Here is a 26695-nt window from a genome sequence, read left to right as displayed (position 1 = left end):
ACTTTTGTAGTAGAAATGAGCTCTAAAATTGCAAATGTACCTAAACATTAATTAATAATATACTACTTTCCTGTTTCTCATAACAGCTACAACAACATCACAACCATTTATCCCCAACTAAAGAAGCAAAGAACTCCTAAGTTTTGCTGTAAATTCTAAAACACGTAAGTATAAACATTCCTACTTATCACTAACATAGATTATTTATCACATTTAATTTGACATTAACTATTATATATATATATTTTATAGATATACAAAGTACAAAATGACCGAAGGAGCCAAATTTGTGACCAGCCAAAAAGGAAAACTATTACTATGCTACATGGGTTACACGTATACTAAAGAAAAGCAATATGGCATGAAAGTTAATTGGAAATGTTGTAAATATTATTCGAACAAGTGCTATGGAAGAGCAACAACTAGAGAAGCTACAGTACTGTATACTAGGGAACACAATCATCCACCTAATGTTACTGAAATAGAAGTTAGAACAGCTTTGGAAAATATAAAAGAAGCTAGTACAGGTTCCCAAAAGCAAACAAATGTCATTTTAAAAGAAGCCATTCCTAAAATCCCCAAAACAGCCACAACCCAAATGCCAAATATCCTGTCCTTAAAAAGAACTATAGCATGAACTAAAAAAGCTACAACTGCTACAACACCATCTCCCAGAACATATCAGGATATAAATTTAACTGCAAACCAAATAATAACTTTAAATAAACAACCATTTATAGTTTATGACAACGAAAACAATGACAAAAGGCTTATCATTTTTGGTACCAATATGAATTTAGTTAAACTGCAGCAAAGCCAATATTGGATGATGGATGGAACATTTAACATCTGTCCCAAACCATTTTTCCAATTATACACAATACATGGCCTCTACCACAACTGCAACATCCCTTTGCTATATGCACTATTGCCAAACAAAAATAATTCAACATATATGGAATTATTAAATATAATAAAACAAAAAACGAATGATTTTTCTCCAGAAAAAATCATTCTTGATTTTGAGCATGCAATGCTCTCAACTATTCTAAAAATCCACCCCCATACCTGCATTCAAGGCTGCTATTATCATTTCAACCAGTGTTTATGGAGACACCTTCAAATAACTACCCTAAGTGTCGAATATGCTACAAATTCATCATTTGCTTTCCAAATCAAAAAACTCATTGCACTTGCCTATGTCCCTGTAACAGATGTAGCTGAACATTACAACATTATTATAGACAGTCCATTCTACAAACAAAATGAAGCTAGATTAAGTCCTTTTCTCGATTACTTTGAAGACACCTGGGTAGGCAGACTCCACAGATCTGGCCACAGACGAAATCCAAAATTCCTCATACCCTGGTGGAACGTGTACAATAGTACCCTTAACGGAGAATCAAAAACTAACAATGCAGTGGAAGGTTGGCACAATGCATTTGTACAATCAACTGGCAGAACCAAACCTACTCTAGAAAATTTCATTAAATGCCTACAGAAAGAACAGAGCTATCAAGAATTTAGAATGGACCAATCTGTAACAGAACTTGTCCCAAAAACATCCAAGCAAAATACACAAATGCACAAGTACCTGGAAGAGCAAGTAAAACTTTACCATAATACAAAAGGCATAGAATACCTAAACATCATAGCCAAAACACTACTGTAAATAATTCTCAAACTGTTATAAAACACTAAAAGTATCACCTAAGTATGCAAAAATATGTAACGTGAGCTTCTAACGTATTTAATGTATGCAATATATAAAGATATTATTATAATATATGCACACATTAAAACTAAATAACAAGTAAAAAACAATTCCATAATAAATATGACATTACCCACCCACACAAAAATAGAAAGCAATGACTTACCAATTATGTTGTCAATCCAATAACATCTTTCTCCACCAAAGTAATCCATGTAGTGCAAAATTAACCCCAAAAAAATGTAAAAATACAACTGTTCCAAAAATAAGAAATCCAGGTGGTCCTGAGCCATCGAATAACCATAAAAAACCCGAAAAATTTGAAAAATAGAAAGAATCGCTCCTGGAAACCCGAAAAATTTAAAGAAGTGTTTGTAAATCAGTGTTGAATTAAACAAACAAACACTTCCTTGAAAAAAAACGGAACTTCCGATGTAGCGTACACCTATGACAAAAACATAGAAAACAGACATTCCCACCCACATTAATTAGCTAGTATTTAGATACCAACATATTAACATTGATGATTTAACTTTTAGATATACCCTAAAAGACTTAAATTCACTCTATAAATAAATAGTTAACTAACTGTAAATGTAATGTAAATGTATAGGCATTTATATAGCGCACTACTTACCCGTATATAGCACTTCGACCGCTGCAAAACCCTTCCTGGCTTCCCTGAGAGACGGTCCCTTAATGGGTATCTCCAGGGTGAGACCAGGCATCCCTGGCGGTCTGGTGGGGCCGTTAGTGAAGATGAGGCAAGCTAATGCCCAGAGTTGCCGAGTGTGATCGCTGATCAGAGTGGGCACCAAGGCAAGAGAATTATCGAGTCCGCTGACCCTGGTCCAGAAACCTGCCGTGCCGGGAATCGAACCCTGGTCCCGGGCCGTCCTCTGCTCTCGGGTCTGCCGCCTCTAACCAGTGAGCCACACTACTTCACTAACACTAATAAGAACAACTAACACTACGTGTAGATACCATAAGTAAATATCTGTTTTCAAAATCTAAAACATAACTCCCTCACATTCAACAACACTAAATATAAGGTCACTAGTCTAAAAACATCATAAAAATACACATAAAACATATAAAATCAACCTTACCTGAAGCGACGTGAAGTGTCTCCCAACCGCGATCAGCCCTTCTTCCAAATAACCCAAAACGACCTAACCCGGTTACAAAATAAAGCACCCAAATGCAATAAAATAGTCCCAAGTTTAAAATATAATATCTATACTTAACAAAATTGGGAAAAAAAAATGTATGTTTATATTATTGTAAAAAATATTTTCTTTAATCCTACAATGATTTCATTAACAAATATGTACATAAATGTAATAATTAAATATTATGAAAACAATAATGTTTATGTTAACAATGTATAGAAATATAACTACATTGTCACAAAATAAAATAATGTAAAAAAGTGTTAAAAATGTGTGACTTATATTATAAATATTTGATCTTCACAAATGAAGCTGAAATAAGCTTAATTGAAAAATACTTGTGATATTTCTACATTTTTTTTCTGAAATAACAATATGTAAAAGAGATAATAAAGAATGTTAATTTTTGTAAAAAAAGTTCACAGAATAATAATGCTTCTGTATAGTTGTTTATGATTGTGTTTATAAAAAATTGTTTTAAAAGCAAATGTAAATGAAAAAAAAATTGTATGAAAAAAAATATTATTTTTGAAACATAAATAAAAAAACAATCATGTTGAACTATTTGTATCATTATCTTACTAGAAAGTAACAATCTTATTAATAATTTTTCACTGTATATTAAATGTGAGTATATGTTGGACTCTAATAATGTAATTATTCATATACCAAATCCAGTGTACATTAAATTACAGTAGGTGCTGCACACTAATTATATAATAATTAATATTCCTACTCCAGTCTAAATTAAATTTTAATAGGTGCTGGACACTAATTAATTATTAAATAATATTCCAACTGCAGTCTACAGTAAATTAGAGTTGGTGTAATGTTATATATTTGTAATTTCCTTTAATTGATTGAATGTAAATTAATTATATTTTTACCCTGTACAACTTTACACCAAAAACCCAAAACTGACCCTGAACCCTACAAATACCCCTTTACCCAAAAACAGAAAACTGACCCTGAACCCAAGAAATACCCCTTTACCCAAAAACTGAAAACTGACCCTGAACCCAACATATACCCCTTTACCCAAAAACTGAAAACTGACCCTGAACCCAACAAATACCCCTTTACCCAAAAACTGAAAACTGACCCTGAACCCAACAAATACCCCTTTACCCAAAAACAGAAAACTGACCAAGAAACCTCAAAAAAATACTTTTCCCAAAATTAATTATTATTATTTAATTACCAATTAATGATTAATTAACAATAACGTTAATATATGAACTCATTAGCTGTAATCAAAGAATTTAAATAATTATTATTATTTTTCCCAATTTAATTAACACAAAAATAAAAAGTATATTTTAAAAAAATTCACCTAATTAATATAATTAACTAATTAATATTAATTAATTACCAATTAATTAGTAATTAATTATATGTACTATATGATCTTCATTAATTAACTAATTAATTTTAATTAATTACCAATTAGGTATAAATTAGAAATATTGACTAACATATATTAATTAATTATTATTAAATTACTTCCCACCCTTATCCCCTATAAACCCAATAACCCGCTCCTAGAACTAGATATCTATTATTTAATATTTTTTTATATTAATTTTAAAAAATATATATTTTTAAAAATTTATTTAACATATTTTTATTATTTTAGGTTATTTTACATACATTTTAATACACTCCCCACCCTTATCCCCTATAAACCCAATTACCCGATCCTAAACCTAGATATGTTTTTAAAATAATTTTTTTTTTTAACTTTTTTTTTTTAAGGAGACACCTTTTTAACAACATTTTATGTACAATTATTTTACTTTTTCCTATACTATTGATTATTTCCATTACTACACAATATTTTGTATTGTCGATATTTTGTCAAACGATATTATTGTTTTCGATATTTTTACTTACTTACCTATTACGATATTTTTGTATCCGATATTTTTGCTTCCCTATATTTTTGACCTTCGATATTTTTTCTTCGATATTTTGTCTTTACGATATTTTTTTTCCGATATTTTGTCTGATTACCGTTATTAGTTGTACAAGATGTGAGTTATGTGCAAGAAATAGGCCCACAATTTCCTCTTACTGAGAAGCAAGCACCCCCTTCTAGCATTGGACTCACTCAGGGTAGTGAAGCAGAGCAGTTCAAGGCCTACTTGGGGGAGGTGATGTGAGCTAGTAGTCACCATTCACTGACACACAATATTAATACTCAAATTATCTTCCAGTCAGTCCCCTCCATTCTGCAGCACACATGGAAAAAGGACTATGCCTTCCAGGATTTTTTTTGTACAAGAAGGGTCATAACCCTGCATGCAACGCAGGCACCCATGCACCATGGTGCAAAGGTGCCTCTGTTGGCGCTAGGCAGCCCATTGTGCGCCAGCAGATAGGAAAGGACAGAAATGTGCAATATTCCTTTAAATACACTGTATTCCTGTCCTTTTGCTGTCATGCAGTGAAGAGCAGTGCAGCAAGGTGACTTGCTGCACTGCCTCAGAAAGTTAATAAATGAGCCACCTAGCCAAAAGGCAGTGGAGCGCTCTATGGGTACAAAGACAAGCATACAGTCAACCAATGATAGGCGAGGTGACCGGTTTGTAGAAATGTTAATGCCTTGTGATGTAATATTCCTTAAAGAGGTGTGTCTTCAACTCTTTCATAAATTTGAGTAATGTCGGTGTGGTCATGATGGATAGTAGGATGTTGTCCCAGATATGTTGTGTATAGACAGAAAAAATTCTACCTTGTTTCTTTTCTTTTGTTTACCCTTCATTAGCCTGCCGTACAAGGGTGTCCTAGCTGTGGGTGTGCTGAGTGGTACCAGAGATTGTAAGCTTGTCTGTAAAAAAAGCAGCTGTGCTCATTGTGGTAGCTTTCTAAATGACGCTGCTGGTTCTGAAGATGATGCGGACCATCAATTGGAACCAATAAAACTTTAGAATGTCCTTATTGGGTGCCATTGTGAAGTAAGGAAGGTCATAGAGCCGGTTATTACCACCACCCAGATGCAAGAGTTAAAGGGTTTGAATGGCAGTTCTGTAGTAATTTTTTTGAAGAAGCAGTTTCACTTAATTTAGAAGAGAGAGATGGCACCAGGGCATCTTTTCCGTCTTTTCACAATGTGTTCTTTGAGGGTGAGGTCAGTGTCCAATGCAAATCCAAGTTACTTGGCATTCATTGAAAGTTGGGGTATTATGAAGCCATCAAAAGTCATGTAATTGAGCGAGGATTGTATAGTTTCTTGTTTGCTCATCTTTGCAAATAAAAGGAATTCTGTCTTTGTTGGGTTGATCTTCAGGAAGGCATTGGACATCCATGTGTGAATAATGTGCAGGTAGTACATGGGGTGTTGGATGTCTGAAGCAGAGAATTTCAAGCATATTATTGTCATATTGATGAATTTGTATCCTGTTTTATCTGTGAGTAGAGCACTAAGAGGTTCCATTTGGTGTTTGAAGATGACAGCGACAATTTGGAACTCTCATGGACTCTTTAGCTGGAAGGAGCCTTTAGGGACCTGGAGGCGTACATCTGAACTAACTGGTTTCAGTTAGAAAGGTGAGAAGAAAACCAGTAAAGTATATTGCTGGTGAATCCCATTCGAGAATCCAGGGTGGAACAGTGGAGTGTGCAGAAGGCAGTTGAGAGAGCCATCAATATCAGGAGGAAAGGGTCATCGACATTTGTGGTCAGGGAGCATTATCCGTGATGTTTAATATAGTGTGGAACAGTGGAGTGGAACAGTGGAGTGTGCAGAAGGCAGTTGAGAGGACCAGCAATATCAGGAGGAAAGGGTCATCGACATTTGTGGTCAGGGGGGCATTATCTATGATGTATAATATAGTGGTCTCTTTGCTGCAGCATGAATTGGAATGAAACTGGCAGTCATGCAGAAGGAAAGATTCAACATTGTTATTATGTATTTTAATGGGTGTACTTGTTAATCAACTATCATGTCAATAATAGTTCACTATTTGGCCAGATAGCAGGGGATCAGAGACAAACAACTCCAATTGCCATACTTGTAGCCCAATAGCCTCTGCCTGCCTTGTGACCCCATACGGAGTCCATCAACGTAGAATATGAATAACAAAGAGAGCTTTGTTATTTTATTCTTTAAAATGCAGTTGTATTTGATTGCTCTTCAGTTTTGACAGCCACCTCTAAAATCCACTTTTGTTTCATTGGTTCAAAAGACCCAATCTTCTTATCTACTAGAGGTGTGTGAATTTATGGGCCTTATCACTGAACTCACGTGCTAGCCGTGAGGGCAACGGCACTGCACACATTCTCGGACTCCGTGAGGGGAACGGTTGGACCCACCACTCGCCTGCCGCCACACACGAACTGCAACTCCCGGCAGGCTTGGGGGCTGTGACGCGTACTCCTCACGACGCAGCCTGCCCGGAGGCGCTACAAGAAGCCGGAGCACCGCAAGCTCTGGGGGGCCTTATCACTGAACTCACCTGCTAGCCGTGAGGGCAACGGCACTGCACACGTTCTCAGGCGCCTTGAGGGGAACGGCTGGACTCACCACTCGCCTGCCGCCACACACGAACTGCAACTCCTGGCAGGCTTGGGGGCTGTGACGCGCACTCCTCATGATAGTAGCGCGCCCGGAGGCGCTACAAGAAGCCGGAACACCTCTCACCTCGCGAGTCGCACGCGGGAGCTGCCCGGGAGAAGCCCGGGACAAGGGCGGGACAGTCTGTGGCAGTCCGGGGCAGGACGAGGCTGGGCTTGGCCTCATCCCTTGACTGTTGCAGAAGAGGCGACATACGGACCAAAGTGAAACATTTGATTATATTGAACCCCATGACTGTTTTTAATTATTTAAGGTTGACTTCTTGCTGGCCTTATATTACCAGTATTTCAAATTCATGAAAGCTTTTGTTTTTAATTTTAATTTACATGTTTTGAGGGTCTTCTTCTTGCATTAAGTTTTACAATGTCTAAACAGAAGGCTACCAAAACCCCCCCAGTGTTGGCCACTATGGACCATTATTTGGTGAAAGTGGTTAGTAAAATCAATAAGGAGCGAAGGATGTCGTTAGGTAAGGAGTGCTCCCCAACCAAATGTCCAACACTGCCCAATTCACATGCTGTTTTACAAATAGATGACTATCCGGAACCCGAGAACCCTGATATCTCAATGGAAACTAACGTCCAACTAGTAGATACTCAGGATATCTCTGATGTCCCAAGTGTGTCCCCTGTCCAGTGCTCGCTGGCACCTAGAGCGCTGAGAGCATATAGTAAAGCACCTTCTAATCGGGGGGAAATCTTTCCCGTAATAAAAGGAGACCTGAAACTTTACCCAAAAGTACCATAGGGGACGGGGAATTAACAGGCAAGAATGGTACACCAATAATGAATACAGAACAATTTGATCTTTTAATTAGTATTATTGATGCTAAGGTTGATAAGATTATTAAACCCCTTGTGGCAAAAATAGATCAGATCTCTACCGAAGTAATTAGATTAGGTGGTCTTCTTGATACCCACATTGCTGTGGTTGAAAAGTACAGGCCTGTCGATAAAGGTTTAATACCCACCAAAGTAGTTCCTAAACAACCTACAGGGGGAAGATTAGTAAATGATGCTGTTACATCTGCCCCCCCACCTTCAGTCCCACCGCCCACCACCTGTCAGAATAAGCAAGTTGCTACAGAAGTGTTACCAGCGAATCCAGCTGGAGCTATTGAAACTAGGAAAAAATGCCCTATTAATCTCCCCCCTGATTGTGCACCATATGTGGTCGTTCTAACTAATGTTCCACCACATGAGAAAGATCTTATCCGGCCCCAGCAGGAATCCCATGATTCTTTGAAAAATGAAACTGTTTCATGGTTGCACAATCACTGCAGATTTCCAACTACCTACTCCGATCAAATTTCAACTACAAGAAGGGTAGACTGGATTGATACTTCTAGTAAGACGTGCAGGGGTGATTGTGTAATTGTTAATTTTAAACACCACCAGCATGTGACAACAGCTTTGTTAAGGGCAGCTTCATTAATCCCCAGCGAAGATAGTATTTGCGTTCGCCCACTTGACTTTTTCTATAGCCACTTAGCTAAAATGCCCCCGTATAATAATGGAAACAGAAATTTTCCATCTACCCACTACTTGGTGTACGGGGTCTCCACACAAAATAGATTCCAAGCCTTAAGCTCTTTGGACTCTAATGACTGACTCACCCAGGCTGATGAACCCGCTTTATGTGCGCCTGCAATTGCCCAGGTGTTTCATCAGAGCGAAATGTTTTCTAACCCTGATAAGGTCATGGTGGAGGGCCAACACCTGATTAGTGGCACTAGTGTCACAACAGCTGGGAACTCTAATAAATGGGATGAGGTAGTGGGTACTATCCCCGTGAATATTTTAAGTGCCAGGGCACATAAGGGTATATCGATTGTTAGTTGGAACGTCGCCGGATTAAAATCTAAGGGGGATGTCCTGGGCTGGAAGGATTTTATTACTACCCACGACATACTCTGTTTCCAGGAAACATGGAGTAGGGAGGAGCTCAATGTTGAGGGGTTTGTATCATATAATTTGCTGGCACAAAGCTCAACATCGGGGAGAGCCAAAGGGGGCCTTTTGATCTTGGTCTCTATTAATAGGTGGATCAAGGTTCTAAAATACCTGACTGTGGGGTCACATGTACAGATCCTATGGCTTCGTAAGGACCAAGGCCGAAATGTTCTCCTAATCAATTACTACAACAACATTTTTGATGATAGTAGGACGTCTGTAATTAAAAACTTAGCTAGTACTATTGATAATTTAGCTGATCAATCTAATGTTTTCTTTGATTATATTTGGGTGGGTGATTTTAATATTTCATTTTGTGAATTGTCATCCCAGAAAGTTTGTGGGGTTTGAATAATGCCGGATGTGAAGATCTCCATTTTAGGCATTCCTGTTATGGAGAAATGCTGTATAAATTTATTAGCAGTAATGACCTAGAAATCCTAGATTTTGCTAAAGATGTAAACGGGCAGACCATTCCCACTTTTAAAAACTGGAGGACTAGCTCAGTAATTATTCATGTCATTGTTTCCTCCAGCATCAGTTTTTATTGTGTAGCCCTTAGGATCGTAGTTACACCTTTGAGCGATCACAATTATATCATCCTAGAATGTTCTCTATGGAGTGAGAGCCCTGTAGCCGTAGGTCATACTGTCACTAATGTGGAACCTCACAGACCGAATGGAGTTAGAGTCAGATGGATAGGGGAAAGAGCTAATGAATTAATAGTTGATATTGTCACTGAATGTCTGTCACATATTACCCTTATCCTTGAAAATAATACTGACTGTGAACAGGTCTTAACAGCTTTTAATAACAGAAATTCATCTATTGATGCCAGGTTCACTAGACCAAAAAGAGACAAGTCCAGAAATGGATTAGGTTGGTTTGACCATACGTGTACCAAGTTACTAACGGAGCTGAAACATGCACTTGCCAAAAAACCTAGGGATACTATTTTAATAACCAAACTGAGAGCCGAATACAAGTATGCCTTGAAAAACAGGAGGGGTGACTTACAACAGGAAGCATGGGACTCTCTTAACCAAGCTGCAGAGTTATATAATAATACATTATTCTGGGCTACTGTTTAATTCCCCCTTTCTCAAAGAGGACAACATACCAGAATTAACCTCAAAAGTCCCTAGCGATTGCTGGGTTACACATTTTTCAAATATTTTTGGCTCTGATTGTGGCCCAGTTACTACCCCTTGTATTTGGCCTGTACTTCCTCTGGATTTTACTGTTGCCGAGGTCGAACTTGGAATACGTGCTAGCAAGGGGGGGAAAGCGCAGGGACCCGATGGGGTTCCTATCGATGTTTATAAAGCTGTCCCGGAGATCTGGAGCCCTCTCCTTGCTAATGTTTTTAATGCAGCTGTACATTTGGATGCTCCTAAAACTTGGGGGGAATCTATTATTATCCCGATCTTCAAGAAGGGTAGTAGGTCAGATGTAAAAAACTATCGTCCCATCTCCCTCCTTGACTCCTCTATAAAAATCATGAGCCATGTCATGCTGCCCAGGCTTGAAGAGTGGGTTGATGAAAAGGGCATTCTGGCCGATAGCCAGTATGGATTTAGGAAGGGACGGGGTACACTAGACTAGTGTCTAAATCTTGACCTTATAATTGGTAAATACGTTGATGCGAAAGGCGGTGCATTATATCTACGTTTTGCTGATCTAAGCAGCTCCTTTGATATGGTTGATCATGCCATTTTATGGCCTATCTTGTTACGGATGGGAGCCCCTGAGGGTATAATCTTCTTCCTTGCCAGGCTGTGAAGCTGCAAACCTGTGTACGCTATGGAACCAAGGGAGAATGTACCCCCAAATGTAGCGTTCGACGCGGCATTAGACAAGGTTGTGTTTTAGCCCCGTTATTGTTTATTTTATTTATAAATGAAATTGATGAAATTTTAAAGAGTGTTCAAGCTGATGCCCATAGGTTAAAAGGCGTATCCTTACCGGTTTTATTAAATGCTGATGACGCCGTGCTCCTTTCCAGAACCCACCTGGGTCTCCAACGCTTGATGGACAGATTTTCTCTGTTCATTAAGGACAGGAAACTGCTCATCAACAAGGAAAAAACGCATACTATGACTTATGGGGCCAACTATAAATCTAAAGCCTTTTTTATTGACGGTAACAAGGTGCAACCAGTTGATCCATTTTGTTATCTCGGAATCACTTTCTGTAATGACAGAAAATGGACCAACGAATTTAGCAATATTAGCAATAAAATGGCAAAAATCGAACATGGTATCTTCAGATTTGCAGCAAAAATCGGGGGCAGGCGATCCAGGGATATGTTGCAAATTTATCAAGCTAGATGTGCCACTATTACACTGTATGGGGCGGCTATTTGGGGTCACAGCTATGACCATAAATTACAGCTGTAGGAAAATTCCTTCTTAAAAAAGCTCCTGTGTTTACCCATCTCTGCCACCACTGTACAGATCCATCGGGAATTAGACATCAATTTTCTGATTGATCTATTATCTTTAAGACCACTTATGTTATGGTGCTCTATATGGCTCCAGGACGAAAAGTCCCTTAATAGATCTATTATCGAGGATTGTCTTTCATTGGACATGTACAGGAAAATCCCCTGGATAAAATATGTCGCTGATTGTTTTTTGCAAATATTTAATCTTAATGTTCTGATTGACCCTAAGGCTGCTTTGACGATAACAAAAGCTGAGCTGAAAGCAAAATTTATGGATAATTTGGCAAGGAAGAGAGCTTTTGCCAGTGGTTCCATGCTAACTGTCACATTTTTCAGTAGATATTCCCTCTCTGAAGGTTTTCCGCCTTACCTGGCCTTGGTGACTAGGCAATCCCACAAGTTTGTCCTAACCAGACTACGGTTCGGAATAGTACATCACCTGGTGGCTCTACCTAACCTTAAGCAACATCCCATAGGTCCATGTTTGTGTGACGGCATATCTAAACAGAGCACCTCGCACTTTCTACTAATATGCAAACTGTACATGAATTTTCGTATTACTCTATTTATAACCTATGTTTGTCAAATATGGGGTGCGTACAGTTGATGAAGCAATGAGTCTTATTTTTAATATGAAATTGGCTGATATTTGTTTTTATACTGCTGTGTTTTTAAACATGTCTATCAGTGTGCGAAAAGGCATGATATTTTAATGTATTTGGTCTGTATTCCATGATATTCTTTCTATACACTGCTGCTTCATGTATCTTTTAATAAGGGCTTTTTTGGTTTTTATATGTTCTGAATAAAGCTTCATGAATTGAATTGAGTCATTTACTCTCGCACAATTACATGAACTTTTCAGAGATGCAAATTTATGTGAACCAAAATGCTCCTGTGTGTCCATTTTGGATGTGTTGTGTTCTAGAAAAAATCACTCAATCACATACAATGTGAACAGCAGATGATGGCATTCTGTTTGTTGATGTTGTTCCCTCACTAAACAATAAGACTTTCCCTGAATGGATGAAAATAATAAGCGTAATGGGATAAGTTGGAAATTACTGAAGCCAGCATTATGAAAAGTTCACCTGGATATATTTAATACTCAAAAGCAACGAGTAGAGAAGTCTATTTCGAGTGCAGTTTCTGACTCCACCCATTCAATTAAACATTTACCATTGGTGGAAGTCTTTTTAGACCCTGCTGTAGCTCTGACAATACCATTTTGTGGGGAGTCAAGCTCTACCTTAAAAAAAAAATCTTTATGTAAACGTGAACCTCAAATTTGAAGATGCCATTTTTGTGCAAGAAATTAATTGGCCCAATAAAACTCCAATAGATGTCATTGCATTAGCATTACATCTACTATAGTGGGTTTTACCAATAAACAGTAAAGTAAGTATGTCATTGCTGTGGTTAATTTCCCCTTGTACTTACTACCTTCCAAGGAAAAAGTGAATGTAAAAATATACTTACAATACAGTGCAATGGTAAATCCATGCAGCAGATGTTATATTTTTCTAGGTTGCAATTGACAATGGTGATATAGTGTAAAACATTGAGTGTGATTTGTGATTATAGATGTGTTCCGTTATTAGCACCATGATACCATACTATATAGCATATTTGTGGTTTGTTAGATGTGCATGAAATGTTCTCTTTAACAGCTCCTCTTGGGATATTGTGAGTATTAATTATTGATGACTTTATGGAATTCATTAATCTTGTTATTCAGAAGAGATGTTGTATGGTATGCAATATTTAATTATTATTATTTTATGATTTTGAGGAATTTTGAATTTCTTTTGGTGGTTTTTTTGTGGATCTACTGGTGAAATGAGGGATGTGGTATTTTATTTTATAATTGAAGTTTCAAGTCCACACAAAGGTTAGTTGTTAACAGCAAAAGAACAAACAGCTGACCAAGGTTAACCACGTCAAATCCACATGTACACTATATTTAGAGATGGTGCAACTACTCCAGCACCCGCCTTCCAAAGATGCAGATAATGGAAAAATGGTCATGAATAAGGAAGGTATTAATAATAATAATTCTTTATTCGGTTAATCACACAGAGAAACCATAAAAGAAGCAAATAACATAAGGAATTCATACATGCATAGATTAAAAAGAAGACCATTTCATAAAAAAACGTTTGTGCAATTAAGCAAAAGGAAAAAAGGTGATTTTGTTTCAGAGAGTCTTTGATCATTAAATCGTTTTCTTTTACTTTTTCCTTAGAGCAGTTTGCTAAAGGTTTTTTCTGTGGTTCAAAATGCATTTTAAAAAGTTTAAAACCAGGTAACAGACTTCTTCCGACTCTAAGGTTTGGAGTCTTAGAAAGGCTGGACGACATTGTCTGAGGCCCCATCGCCTGCACAGCGGAAGTATCCAATATTTTCTGTGGGGATGATAAAATTTACAGAATAAAATGACGTGGATATTGGATTGGGTAGATTTCGCGTCGCAAGGGCATGGAGGCAGGTTTGGGTCCCAGGCTTTGTTTAACGGAAAGGCGACCAGTCTGTGAAAGAGGTTCAGTCTGAGCCTGGTAAGTAACATCCTCTCGTATGTTTTAGTGTCGAGAGTAAGATACGGTTGAATGCCAAACGTTTGCTGGACTGTGTTTGCGTGAACCACTGAGGGTTTTGCTGAGTCGGATGAGAGTCTTAGTGTTTCCAAGTGCCGTAGTGCAAGTTCCTTGAGTTCCTTTTTTGGGAGAGCTACCAGTGATTCTGGATGGAGGTAGTGTTTTTCAAGGCCAAGGTCGGTGAAAAAGTTTCTGACGTAGCTAAGCCACTTAATTCTGTAGGCGTAGTCGAGTGACATTGTGTCGGCCACTATCGACTGTGATAGTGTGTTAACTTCCGACGTCCAAATACGCCTCCACAAGAGTAGTGGCTGAATTTTAAGGAGATCCTGCAAGTAAGGAATTCCCAATTCCATGTGGGAGGCGTAATTTGATGAGCCTTTTGGGGTGGCAAGAAGAATTCTTATAAATCGATTTTCGATTATTTGGAGGGCTACGACGTCTGTGTGACCCCAGATCCCTGCTCCATAAAGAGCTATCGCCTGGCACTTGGCATTGTAGATTCTTAGGAGTTCTACTGGACGCCTCCTTCCCAGTTTCCGAGAAAAGGTCTGCAGGGCTGCTATTGCGCGCTTAAAATTGTGGCATCTCGCCTCAACTGCTGGTTTCCATGTTAGGTTTTCGTCAATCACAATCCCAAGATATGGGTATTGTGTGGCGGTCTCCAAGGGTTGACTATCGAGGAAGATGTTTTTTTTTCCTTTCTTCCCCCTCCCCGTGGTCATGACAAAAGTTTTTTTTACGTTAACCTTTAGGTCCAGGGAGTTCATGAAGGTGGTGTATCTATTTAGGGAGTACTGAAGTTCACGTGGGGTTCGGGCCAGGATGACGGCGTCATCCGCGTAGAGGAGCGCTGGAATCAATCTCTGTTTCATTTTTGGGAGGTCCTGGGCCCCTCTTAGCATCGTGTAGAGCGAGAAGAGAAAGGGGGCCAGGACGCAGCCCTGCCTAACTCCTCGCTCCACCCCAAATGATGCCGTCAACTCGCCGTTCTTTCCAAACCGTACTCTAGCTGAGGCCCCGGAATACAGCTCTCTTAGAAGGTCCAGCAATGAGGGGTCCACGTTCATCTCTTTTAAGACTGTCCATAATTTGGAATGTGCAACGCAGTCGAAAGCGGCAGACAGGTCTACATAGACCATGTATACCGTCGATTTCTTTGCGTGCATGTATTTGGCCATTATGAGGCTGAGATTAAGTGCCTGCTCAACTGTTCCAAGACCTTCTCTAAAGCCGAATTGTAAATCCGAGATAATGGACTTTTCCTCACTCCACAGTTGCAGTCTCTCCAGAATGACCCTTCCCACCACTTTGCCAAGGGAGTCCAGAAGGGATATGGGACGATAGCATTTTGGGTCCTGTCGGTCCCCTTTCTTGAAGATGGGGACCATGATTGATCTGGTCCAGGAGTCCAAGATGCCCTCGCTAGCTGCTGCTATACATACTCTTGTTAAGATAGGTGCCCAAAGCTCCTGGTTAAACTTAAAAAGGTCCACAGGCACGCCGTCCGGACCCGGGGCCTTTCCGGTTTTGCTTTTATCCAGAGCCACCAGAATTTCTGTGATGTCAAAAGAAATTGGGATTGGGTATTGTACTTCGTTGTGGTGGTGAGGTGGATGATCTGTAATTACTTGGTTTTTGAAAATTTGTTCAAAATGAGCTATCCAAGTTCCCTCATCTATTGCCACCTCTATCTTAGGAGAGTTGTTGTCCGAGAGGAAAGGGGATCTGATCGTTCTCCAGAAGTCCTTACTATTTTTGATAGAGAGCTCTTATCTAGGTCGTTCCAGAGTTTCTCTTTCATTTGTTGTAATTTTAGTTTACGTTCCAGCTTATATTTCCTTCTCAGAAGTTGGATGTGGCCTGCGTCCCTTGGTTTTTTATGAAGGGCGGTTTTTAGATCAGTTAGGGCTCTCGTGCAGTTGTGGTTGAACCAACCTTTCCTATCCGTGTGGTTATTGGTTGTTTTCCCCGTAAGTAGTCTCTTGGCTAATTTCAATATTTCTGCAAAGTTCGACAGGACCTCGCAGTGGTTTAAAGCTGGGTCCAGGCAGTTAATGATATGCGAATATGCCTGTTTGACTAATTGTTTTGTGAGTTTTTGTGGGTCGATCTTTTCCCATTTTATAGAATAGCCATTTTGTTTGTGCAGTTGTAGATTATTTTGGGTAAGGGCAGCTGCAATGTCCGTAGCCTTGGATCTATGTTCCGATAGGTGAAGTTCGGTCTTTAATGCATAGTGGTCACTTAGTAGATTGTATATTACTTGATGATCTGTGACTTTTGCGGCAAGGCTGTAGGACAGCAGGATGTAGTCCACTGTTGTCTGGTGGCCTCTGGCTACATAGGTTGGGTTAAACTGATTTTTCTCAGCCTTCGGAGAGTTGGAAATAAGTAAGTCAAACTCTGAAAGAGTGTTATTCAGGGTGTTGCCGGATTTGTTATGGATGAAGTGAGCTAGTGGGGCGTCATTATCGTCCACGAAACCGCAAATTTTGGTGTCTGCCATTGGACACGGGTGTGTGTTAAAGTCCCCTCCCCAGATGAAGTGGATCGTTTTGGAATTGGTCTCCCCATGTTGGGGGGATCTTAGTCTCTCCTGCATGTTATCGATGAAGGTAAGGAAGTCGTTTTCCGCTAAGTTGTTGTAGAAATTAGCGAGGATGATGGTGTCTTCATTTGCAAAGGAGAGGGAAAGTATCTGGTAGTTGGGGTCGGTGAAGAGGTTAGACACTTTTAGATGGGAAAGAGTGTTTGCAATATAAGTTGTTAAACCTCCTTTGGGTCTTCCTATTGGGCTTTGAGTAGCGGGTGAGAAGTAGGTTTTGTACCCTAGTAAATGTAACTCTGAGGTTGCCCAGGTTTCTTGGAGGCAGATTATTTTGCCTTGCTCTAGGAAGTTGACTGCCACAGGATCGTTGATCTTGGTTCGGAGACCCGCCACATTCCAGAATAGTAAAGGTATTATATGTGGGTTCTCTTTCGGGGCAGAGGCTGGTGATGTTATGTCGGGGTTGTTACTTTGGGAGGAGGAGTGTATCGAGTTTGGGGTGGTTTGTTCTAAATCCCTTGATGGTCAATCCACCATTTCTAGGGGACTATATCTGTTTGTTGTTGGGATGTTGTACCAGGGGTCCCATCTAGGTGGAGCTCTACGGATCCTCCTCTGTTGTTGGTATCCCCATTCTCCGTGATTTTCTCCCTGCTGGCGTTGGTTGACTAATTGCCAAGGGTTTTCCTGTTCCCTAAAGCGAGATGTGCCATATTGTCTATTATCAGGGAAGCTTAGTTGGCACTGGGATGGCTCGACCCAGGGGAAAGCAGGGTCCTCGAAGAAATTACTATTTAAGGTTTGGATGGAGGGGTAGAAGAATGAGAGGGGTTTAATTCTTATACTTCCCTTTGGATTTGGGTGTTCCCAAGAGGTGATATAGTCTACCACCCAAGGGTCCTCGAAGGTGATAATGATGCAGTCCCCTGGGTATTGTTTGCTACCTTTCCCCACCCACGGAGTCCTGTAGAGTGAGGAGATCCTACCATGGCAGTTTGGCGGCATGGGGCGATTAGTCTGCAGCCAATGGTGAACTTTGTTTTTTAAGGACCACGGCGGTTCCGCCGTATTTGGAGGTAGTTCGATTACTCCAATCATGACTGCTACATAGGGAGCGGCCTCAGGAGGAAGCTCCGTATGGAGTCTGGCTTCTCCAGGCTCTTTTGGGGGATTTTTTTGGGCTGATTGAGAAGAGGAGTTGTGTACCGGGGTTTTAGTGGGAGCAGTTTTTCTGGGGGCTGGTTGTGGTCGAGTGGTGGTGGGTGGTTGCATTTTGGTTTGTTTTGATGTAGTCGGACCTACAGTGGTAGGGTTTGGTGTGCTTTGGGTCAGGGTGGCTGGAGGTCTTGGAATGGGGGGAGGAACAGTGGGAGGTACTGTTTGCAAAGTGGTTGTGTGGGGGATAGAAGGTTTTGTGATGCTGCCCAAAGAATTAGAGGGAGCGTTGTGAGAAGAGTTTGCGTTCCCTTTCTTCTTTGGGGGGGGCCCCTGAGGGTGTTGTGGAGACGGAATGAGCTTCGAAATCTGTGCCTCTAGCTTAGTTAGCTTTAATTCTACAGGTCGTAGTAGTTGTTTAAAGATTTCTGTTATCTTCTCTAATAATATAGAGTTATCCGGGTTTTCCGGAGCCTTTATGTGTGGTTGCGATGGCGAATCCAACAGAATAGGTATGGATCCTTCCTGTTGGTCTTGATGGACTATTACCGTCGCAAGTGCTTGCTGTGGTTGTAGGGGAATTAGTGGCGAGGTTAAAGGAATCTGAGGGATATTCGTGGAGGAGCACTGTTGGCTAGTATAAGATTATTTTGGGGGAACTTGTTTTTACTAATCGCTCCTTCTCTCCTTCCTCTTGCTTGTGTGTCTTCCAGGGGGGATGTCTGGGTGGGGGATTGAGGTGGTAGCTCTGGGGTTTTTTCCAATTCTGAGGCTAACGGGGAGTCTGCAAGGTCAGAAACAGATAGGTTTACGTTGTTTGGAAGGCTGCGTCTGCCCTCTTGCGCGATACCTAGCGCTTTTTTGCTTGCAGTCGGGGCGGGAGTTTTGGCTTCTGCGAGATTACCCAGGGAAGATCGCTTGGCAAATTCTAAGTCCAGTGAAACTCTTTTTTCCATGAGGGTGATACTTTGGTCAATGAGTGAATTTGCTTTTGCCAGGAAGTCGTCCATGGGTCCCAGTAACTTCCAGGCACTCCCTGGAGCGGGGTTTTTTTGTTTAGAGCCTCTTGTGGCTACCATCTTATACTACTATGAGATGATGAAGTGATAGATGGTAGTTTTCGTGTTTTGTGATAATATGGGTTAAGTGGCGATTGTGAAGAAGGGTAGGTGAAATACCTTACAGTAGATGGGGCTCTGGCCGATCTCCCGGGCTCGCCGGACCTCAAACGGCCCGCTCTTTGCCCGGTCTTCGCCCCGGACTATGCCCCGCGCGCGTCCCGCGATGCGCGTTGTTGGAGTGGCTTTTATGTTGTGCTTGATTGTAGGGGCGTGGCACTGGGAGGGGGCGCGGCTCACGCGGGAAGAGGACCAGCTGTAGCTGTTGTATGCTGGTCCTCGCAGTCCCGGGGCCGACGCCTCACCCTCCTCTGCGGCCACAAGGTCTCCTAGGGCTTCCCCACGATTCAGCAGCACTTGGAAAGGTTGTAGGCTACTCCTGTAGCGGCAAAGAGAGTCTTTGGAAACACTGACGAGTTGCGAGTGGCACCCGCGAAGCGGGTGCCGGGAGAAGTTATCTCGCTGTCCTGGGGGCGTGGCACTGGGAGGGGGCGCGGCTCACGCGGGAAGAGGACCAGCTGTAGCTGTTGTATGCTGGTCCTCGCAGTCCCGGGGCCGACGCCTCACCCTCCTCTGCGGCCACAAGGTCTCCTAGGGCTTCCCCACGATTCAGCAGCACTTGGAAAGGTTGTAGGCTACTCCTGTAGCGGCAAAGAGAGTCTTTGGAAACACTGACGAGTTGCGAGTGGCACCCGCGAAGCGGGTGCCGGGAGAAGTTATCTCGCTGTCCTGGGGGCGTGGCACTGGGAGGGGGCGCGGCTCACGCGGGAAGAGGACCAGCTGTAGCTGTTGTATGCTGGTCCTCGCAGTCCCGGGGCCGACGCCTCACCCTCCTCTGCGGCCACAAGGTCTCCTAGGGCTTCCCCACGATTCAGCAGCACTTGGAAAGGTTGTAGGCTACTCCTGTAGCGGCAAAGAGAGTCTTTGGAAACACTGACGAGTTGCGAGTGGCACCCGCGAAGCGGGTGCCGGGAGAAGTTATCTCGCTGTCCTGGGGGCGTGGCACTGGGAGGGGGCGCGGCTCACGCGGGAAGAGGACCAGCTGTAGCTGTTGTATGCTGGTCCTCGCAGTCCCGGGGCCGACGCCTCACCCTCCTCTGCGGCCACAAGGTCTCCTAGGGCTTCCCCACGATTCAGCAGCACTTGGAAAGGTTGTAGGCTACTCCTGTAGCGGCAAAGAGAGTCTTTGGAAACACTGACGAGTTGCGAGTGGCACGGTGTGAAGTCAATGAATCAGGCCAAAATGTCTTCTTTTATTAAGATAATCTTAAAAACTGGCACACAGCCAACGCTTTTCGTTCCCAGTTGCCAGAGGGAACTTTGTCAGGGCTCTGAATTGGCGGGTGCCGCTCGTAGACGCGAGGAGGAGGAAGGAAATCGGACTTACTGTGCCCCATAAGTGGAAGGTTGCAGCGGGGATTCCAACACCAGCACCGGCATACCAGCGGGACTGCGAGTCCCAGGCTTCCAAGCGGCTGAGCAAACGCCGCACCTGGAGACTCTTCCCGGCTGGACACGCCTCCCCGCCCTGAGCTGCCAAAACCACAACTCGCGGCCCCCGCTTCGCGGGAGCCGCTCGTAGACGCGAGGAGGAGGAAGGAAATCGGACTTACTGTGCCCCATAAGTGGAAGGTTGCAGCTGGGATTCCAACACCAGCACCAGCATACCAGCGGGACTGCGAGTCCCAGGCTTCCAAGCGGCTGAGCAAACGCCGCCCCTGGAGACTCTTCCCGGCTGGACACGCCTCCCCGCTATGAGCTGCCAAAACCGTGACTCGCGGCCCCCGCTTCGCGGGAGCCGCTCGTAGATGCGAGGAGGAGGAAGGAAATCGGTCTTACTGTGCCCCATAAGTGGAAGGTTGCAGAGGGGATTCCAACACCAGCACCGGCATACCAGCGGGACTGCGAGTCTCAGGCTTCCAAGCGGCTGAGCAAACGCCGCACCTGGAGACTCTTCCCGGCTGGACACGCCTCCCCGCCCTGAGCTGCTACAAAACCACGCCCACAGACGCGCATCGCGGGACGCGCGCGGGCATACGCCGGGTTAAGCCCGGGCAAAGGGCGGGCCGTTTTACGCCGTTCTAGGACCGTAGAGACCGAACCAGGCCACCCCTCTGACGCCTTGCCCTTTCACCTCTCTTCTTCTTCTGCCTGTGGTTCATGTCCTGAAGGTGCCCTACACAAAAATGGCCACCAGAGAATCCAGAAGCAAGGCTGCTCATTTCGTCTCTGGCACTATGGATACATTTCTCTCCAAGGCTAACGCTGTGGTTAATAAGGGACTCAATGTGCTAGAAAGACAAATTGAGGAGGGTGCAGATAATTTGTCTTTGGCTTTTCCGGGTTCCTTAATTAATGCCAGTACACCTCTACTGTTTGATGCTACCCATCTGTCGCTTATGGATAGCATTGACCAGACCATAGAGTCAGTCCTACAACAACTAAGGACACCTTCAACTTCGCATAGGGATAGAGACTCATTACGCCTGTCTGGGTTGTAGAGCCCTCCCCCAATGCCGACTCTGTACAGTCTGAGGCACAGGAGGGGGGACCTGAAGTAGCTTTAATAGAACACAAGAGTAGTAGAGGGGATCACGCGTCCAAAAGGAAGAGGTCAAGGAAGCCAAAAGGCGCCAAAAGGGCTAAAGTTGATATAATAATGCCCACCCATGATGACAATACAGACAATGTGGCCTCTCCTGGTGCATCACCCACGAGGAATAGGACGGAATTATCTTGCTCCCCACTTGCCTCATCTTTACCTGTGTGCACTGGGCCATTCATCTTTGGTGGGGTCCCTTCAAACACCACAGATCTGCTCACTAGCTCACTCACAGATATTCTTAAAAATCTCCTGAATCCTCTGTCGGTTAAATTGGACTCTATAGAGGCCAGACTGACGGTTATAGAAAAACTCTGTACTAACAATGGCGTTGATTCTGGGTTGGGAGTAAATTCACATAGGGCCCCTAGGTCTAGTGCTGGGATCAGTCACTCATCCCTCGTTCCAACCACCCAGGCCCCAAACCCTCCAATAGCCCAGTCGGGGGAACCCCCCAATAACAGCACTGCATCAGTCCCCCAACCGGTACCACTAGCGCCCCAAATGACGAGGCCCCCAGTACCTGCTCCCAGGAGGTCAAAACAACCCGCTTCCTCATATCAACCTAGACAGGAGAGACCAGCTAATGGGCCAATTAACTGTCCTACTAGCCCTAACACCAGGCGTAGGACAGTAAACTTGCCCCCTGAGGCAGTAGCCTGTACCGTGATCCTGTTGGGAGTACCAGAGCTTACCGGTGACGCAACAGAACCGCAGGATTTCCTACGCAACAAGGTAATCAGTTGGTTAAATATCCATAGGCCACTCCCACCCAATTTAAAAGGAGATGTTCTCATGGTCAGAAGGGTCCCATGGATTGGGTTTACTTCCAAGAAATGTGTGGGGGATTGCATAATTGTCAGCTTTAAGAGTCCACAGGTTGCCCCATACATTTGTAACTGGCTTGGCAGTGTAGGCAATACCTCCATCGAATTGGTGCCCCTCTCTTATTTTTATCCAAATGCATGCAATTCAGATATGAGGAGGGACGAGGGCTGGACTAGAGTGGGCTTTGCAGTGGATGGCTCATGATACAGGCCCAAGCATAATGTTTTCCCTACTTATGGTAACTTCATTCACCCAAACAGACTCTCCTGCCTTGATCAGGTTGAATGACCACAAAAGGATGCTACCCCACAGGTTTCTCAAAATACTGTCATTGGGGATGTAAGTACGGGGATGGCGAGAGCTGTTTGTGAGACTAACACCCGGGTGCAGGAATCCCCTGTAAGGAGAAGTTTAACTTTTGAAAGCCCCAGGGGCCAAGTAGCCACTTTATCCCAGAGTTTGTCGGGCACTAATTCGATATCGGTAGCCGTGTGCGCCCCGACCTCTACACCAATTGCCCTAACTGTCCCGGAAATTCTCGACCCTCCCATAAACACTGCATCAAAGACATCTGATGGGGTAGGATCTAGGGCATGTATTCAATGTATGAAGGTCCTCTCAAGGAATGTGGCGGGGATTGCAAACAAGGTGCACACAACTGACTGGGATCTCCTGATAGATGGCAGTGATGTCTGCCTCTTCCAAGAGACGTGGGCGAGGGAACCCCTGAGTAGAACGGGCTACAAAATTTTTGAAATTCCGGCCAAGTGCAGTGGCAAGGGGAGGCCCTCGGGTGGCCTGGCGATCTGGGTAGCCAGCCACATTGGATGCCATGAGGAAAATATGCCTACGGTCTCGCAGGACATCCAGTGTGTGCTGCTCAGATGGCCTGGCCCAATAACTCTGGCAATTATTAACGTATACTCTCGCCCAGTTGCTGTCGCCATGAAATCATCCACTCTTGATGACTTATCATCCTTTCTGGGTCAATTGTCAGGTGACTATAAGATAGTGATGGGTGGAGACTTCAATTATCACTTCGAACCCTTAGAAGGATTAAAGGAGGGCGCCCTCACTACTGAGGACGATTTCTGGGGAGTCCCACCATGTTCATCCCCCCACCCCAAAACCTGGTCCCCGCTTGCAGTACAAATCATGTCCCTCACTTTAAATGTTGCAATAAGGGCCTGCAATGGACATACTCCGTCCGATACCCCCTCATTGTGCACCTTCAATAGGAAGGACCATGAGTCGAGGCTAGATTACATTTTTATAGACATTAGCATGTGGCCCAAAGTCCAGGATTTCAGGGTTGTACCTAGAATAGACAGTGACCACAATGCGCTCCTGCTGGAGATGCAACACCCCGCACCTGCAGCTGGGTCCTCAACTTCTACTTTTAGCGACGACCCCGGGAACTTGGGGCCAGATGTAGGTAGCCCTTTACCGATCGGAATCGGCCGAAAATACCGATTTTCGGCCGTTTCCGATCGGTAAAGGGCTATTGAGATGTAGGGGCACATTTTCGGTAATTTTACCGAATCGGTATCATTACCAAATCGGTAAATTTACCGATTCAGTAATATTTACCGATTCGGTAAAATTACCGAAAATGCAATGTAGGTAGGCAATGTACCTTCTGCACATGGCTTACAGAATCGGTATTTTACCATGGAATACAAATCCATGGTAAAATACCGATTCCGGTGTGCATGCACATGTGTGCATGCACACCTATGTCATGTGACAGGCAGACCTGCCCTTAGGGCAGGTATGCCTGCCACATGGCACCCAAGCCTGTTTTGGGGGTGCCAGGGGGTGTCAAAGTGACACCCCCTGCACCCTTGTAAATTCGGTATTTACCGATTCGGTAAATACCGATTCGGTAATGCCCATTCATTCCTATGGGCTTCAAAGCCCATAGGAATGAATGGGCATTACCGATTCGGTATTTACCGAATCGGTAAATACCGAATTCATCCGATTCGGTATTCCAGCACATCTGGAATACCTACATATCGGACCCATAGATTTACCGAATTTAAATTACCGAATCGGTAAAATTCGGTAATTTAAATTCGGTAAATCTTTTCTACCTACATCTAGCCCTTGGTTCTCACCTCAAATAGGCTTTGTGTAAAATGGGGGATGCTGTTAAATGCGGAAGGTAGCATGAATAAATTATATGAAGTAGCACTCCCCAGGTTTAAAGAAGTGGATGATCTTATAGATCAACCGAGACCCATAGACTATAATAAGAAATTAGCTCAAATCCACGCTGAATTAGTGAGTGGTCTTGCTGAGGTCTTCTATCCAGTGGTACCAACACGCAGGAAAAAGACTCGAACCCCGCCCCGGTACAACTCTTCTTGTAAGAAGATCAAGACCGAGCTAATTACTACTATCAAAGCAGGCTCTAATAAGGGTAAGGTTGCCGAACTTAGGAGGGACTACAAAGCGGCAATGAAAACTGCCAGGGCTGAGTGGGATTGGAACCGATGGCATGACCTATCTGAGGTAAGCATGGGCATAAAATCTGTTCCGCTCGCGGATTTTGCGGATTTTTGGTAAATCCGCAATCCGCGAGATTCGCGGATTTCCCGCAAAATCCGCAAATCCGCGCGCTGCGGATTTTTTGCTTGTGTTCGCACTGCTCGCGGCCCGCGGCGCGGGCAGCAACAATCTCGCACTCGCGAAATTACAAAAATTATAATTGGGGAGGGGTGAAGGAAGGAAGTGGCCCAGTCTCCAACTTCCTGTTCCTGTCCTCCCATTGGGGTGGGCTGAAGGAAGTGCCCCAGTCTCCAACTTCCTGTTCCTGTTTCCTGGCCATTTTGGATTCCATCTTGACTGGGAAGGATTACTTTTTGTGGATGCTGCTGGATATTTGGATTTGAGGCCTTTTGGATTACTTTTGGATTCGAAATTTGATTTCACAAGTAAGTTGATAAGTTGATGTTGTTTGTGGTGATTTTTGTGTGTGTTTTTCGACTTTTGGGGTGGTGTTGGGGGCTGGCTATGTTGGTGGGGGGCCATTTGTATTACTTTTGGATTCGAAATTTGATTTCACAAGTAAGTTGATAAGTTGATTTTCTTTGTGGTGATTTTTGTGTGTTTTCCGACTTTTGGGGTGGTTTGGGGGATTTTGCGGGTGTTTTGCCACGTTCGCGTCGTGAAGCAACAATCTGGCACTCGCGAAATTGTAAAAAGTGCAATTCTGCACCAGAAAACCACCAGCAGGGAGCATAAACCTTCTGAAACTTGATGGATGGCATTGGATTGTGGTGATTTGTGTTGTCTTTTTTGACTTTTTGGAGTAGGGGTTGGGGGCTGGCTATGTTGGTTGGGGCCATTTTGAGGCATGGTCCTGGCCATGTGCATGGGGGTCAAGCGGCCATTTTGAAGGCAGGCAGTGAGCTTTGTGCCATAGGCCTGCACCCATTTTGCCTTGCTTTCACCCATTGTGCCCAGGTTGAGTCAGTGGTACATGAAACTACAACCCTCTCTGTGGGCTCTCTTGGATCAATGTTAAATTCCTGTTTCCCAAAAATTTAGCAATTCTTATTTTTGATATTTCCATATTGTGGTGTGCACGTGTGTATTCGAAATTTGATTTCACAAGTAAGTTGATAAGTTGATTTTCTTTGTGGTAATTTTTGTGTGTGTTTTCCGACTTTTGCGGTTGTTTTGGTGATTTTGCGGGTGTTTTGCCACGTTCGCGTTGTGAAGCAACAATCTCGCACTCGCGAAATTGCAAAAAGTGCAATTCTGCACCAGAAAACCACCAGCAGGCAGCATAAACCTTCTGAAACTTGATGGATGGCATTGGATTGTGGTGATTTGTGTTGTCTTTTTTGACTTTTTGGAGTAGGGGTTGGGGAGTGGCTATGTTGGTTGGGGCCATTTTGAGGCATGGTCCTCCTGGCCATGTGGATGGGGTCAAGCAGCCATTTTGAAGGCAGGCAGTGAGCTTTGTGCCATAGGCCT

This window comes from Lissotriton vulgaris, chromosome 4_1, assembly GCF_964263255.1.
Source record: "Lissotriton vulgaris chromosome 4_1, aLisVul1.2, whole genome shotgun sequence".
In the NCBI taxonomy this organism is placed as follows: Eukaryota; Metazoa; Chordata; class Amphibia; order Caudata; family Salamandridae; genus Lissotriton; species Lissotriton vulgaris.
This window is presented reverse-complemented; position numbering follows the sequence as displayed.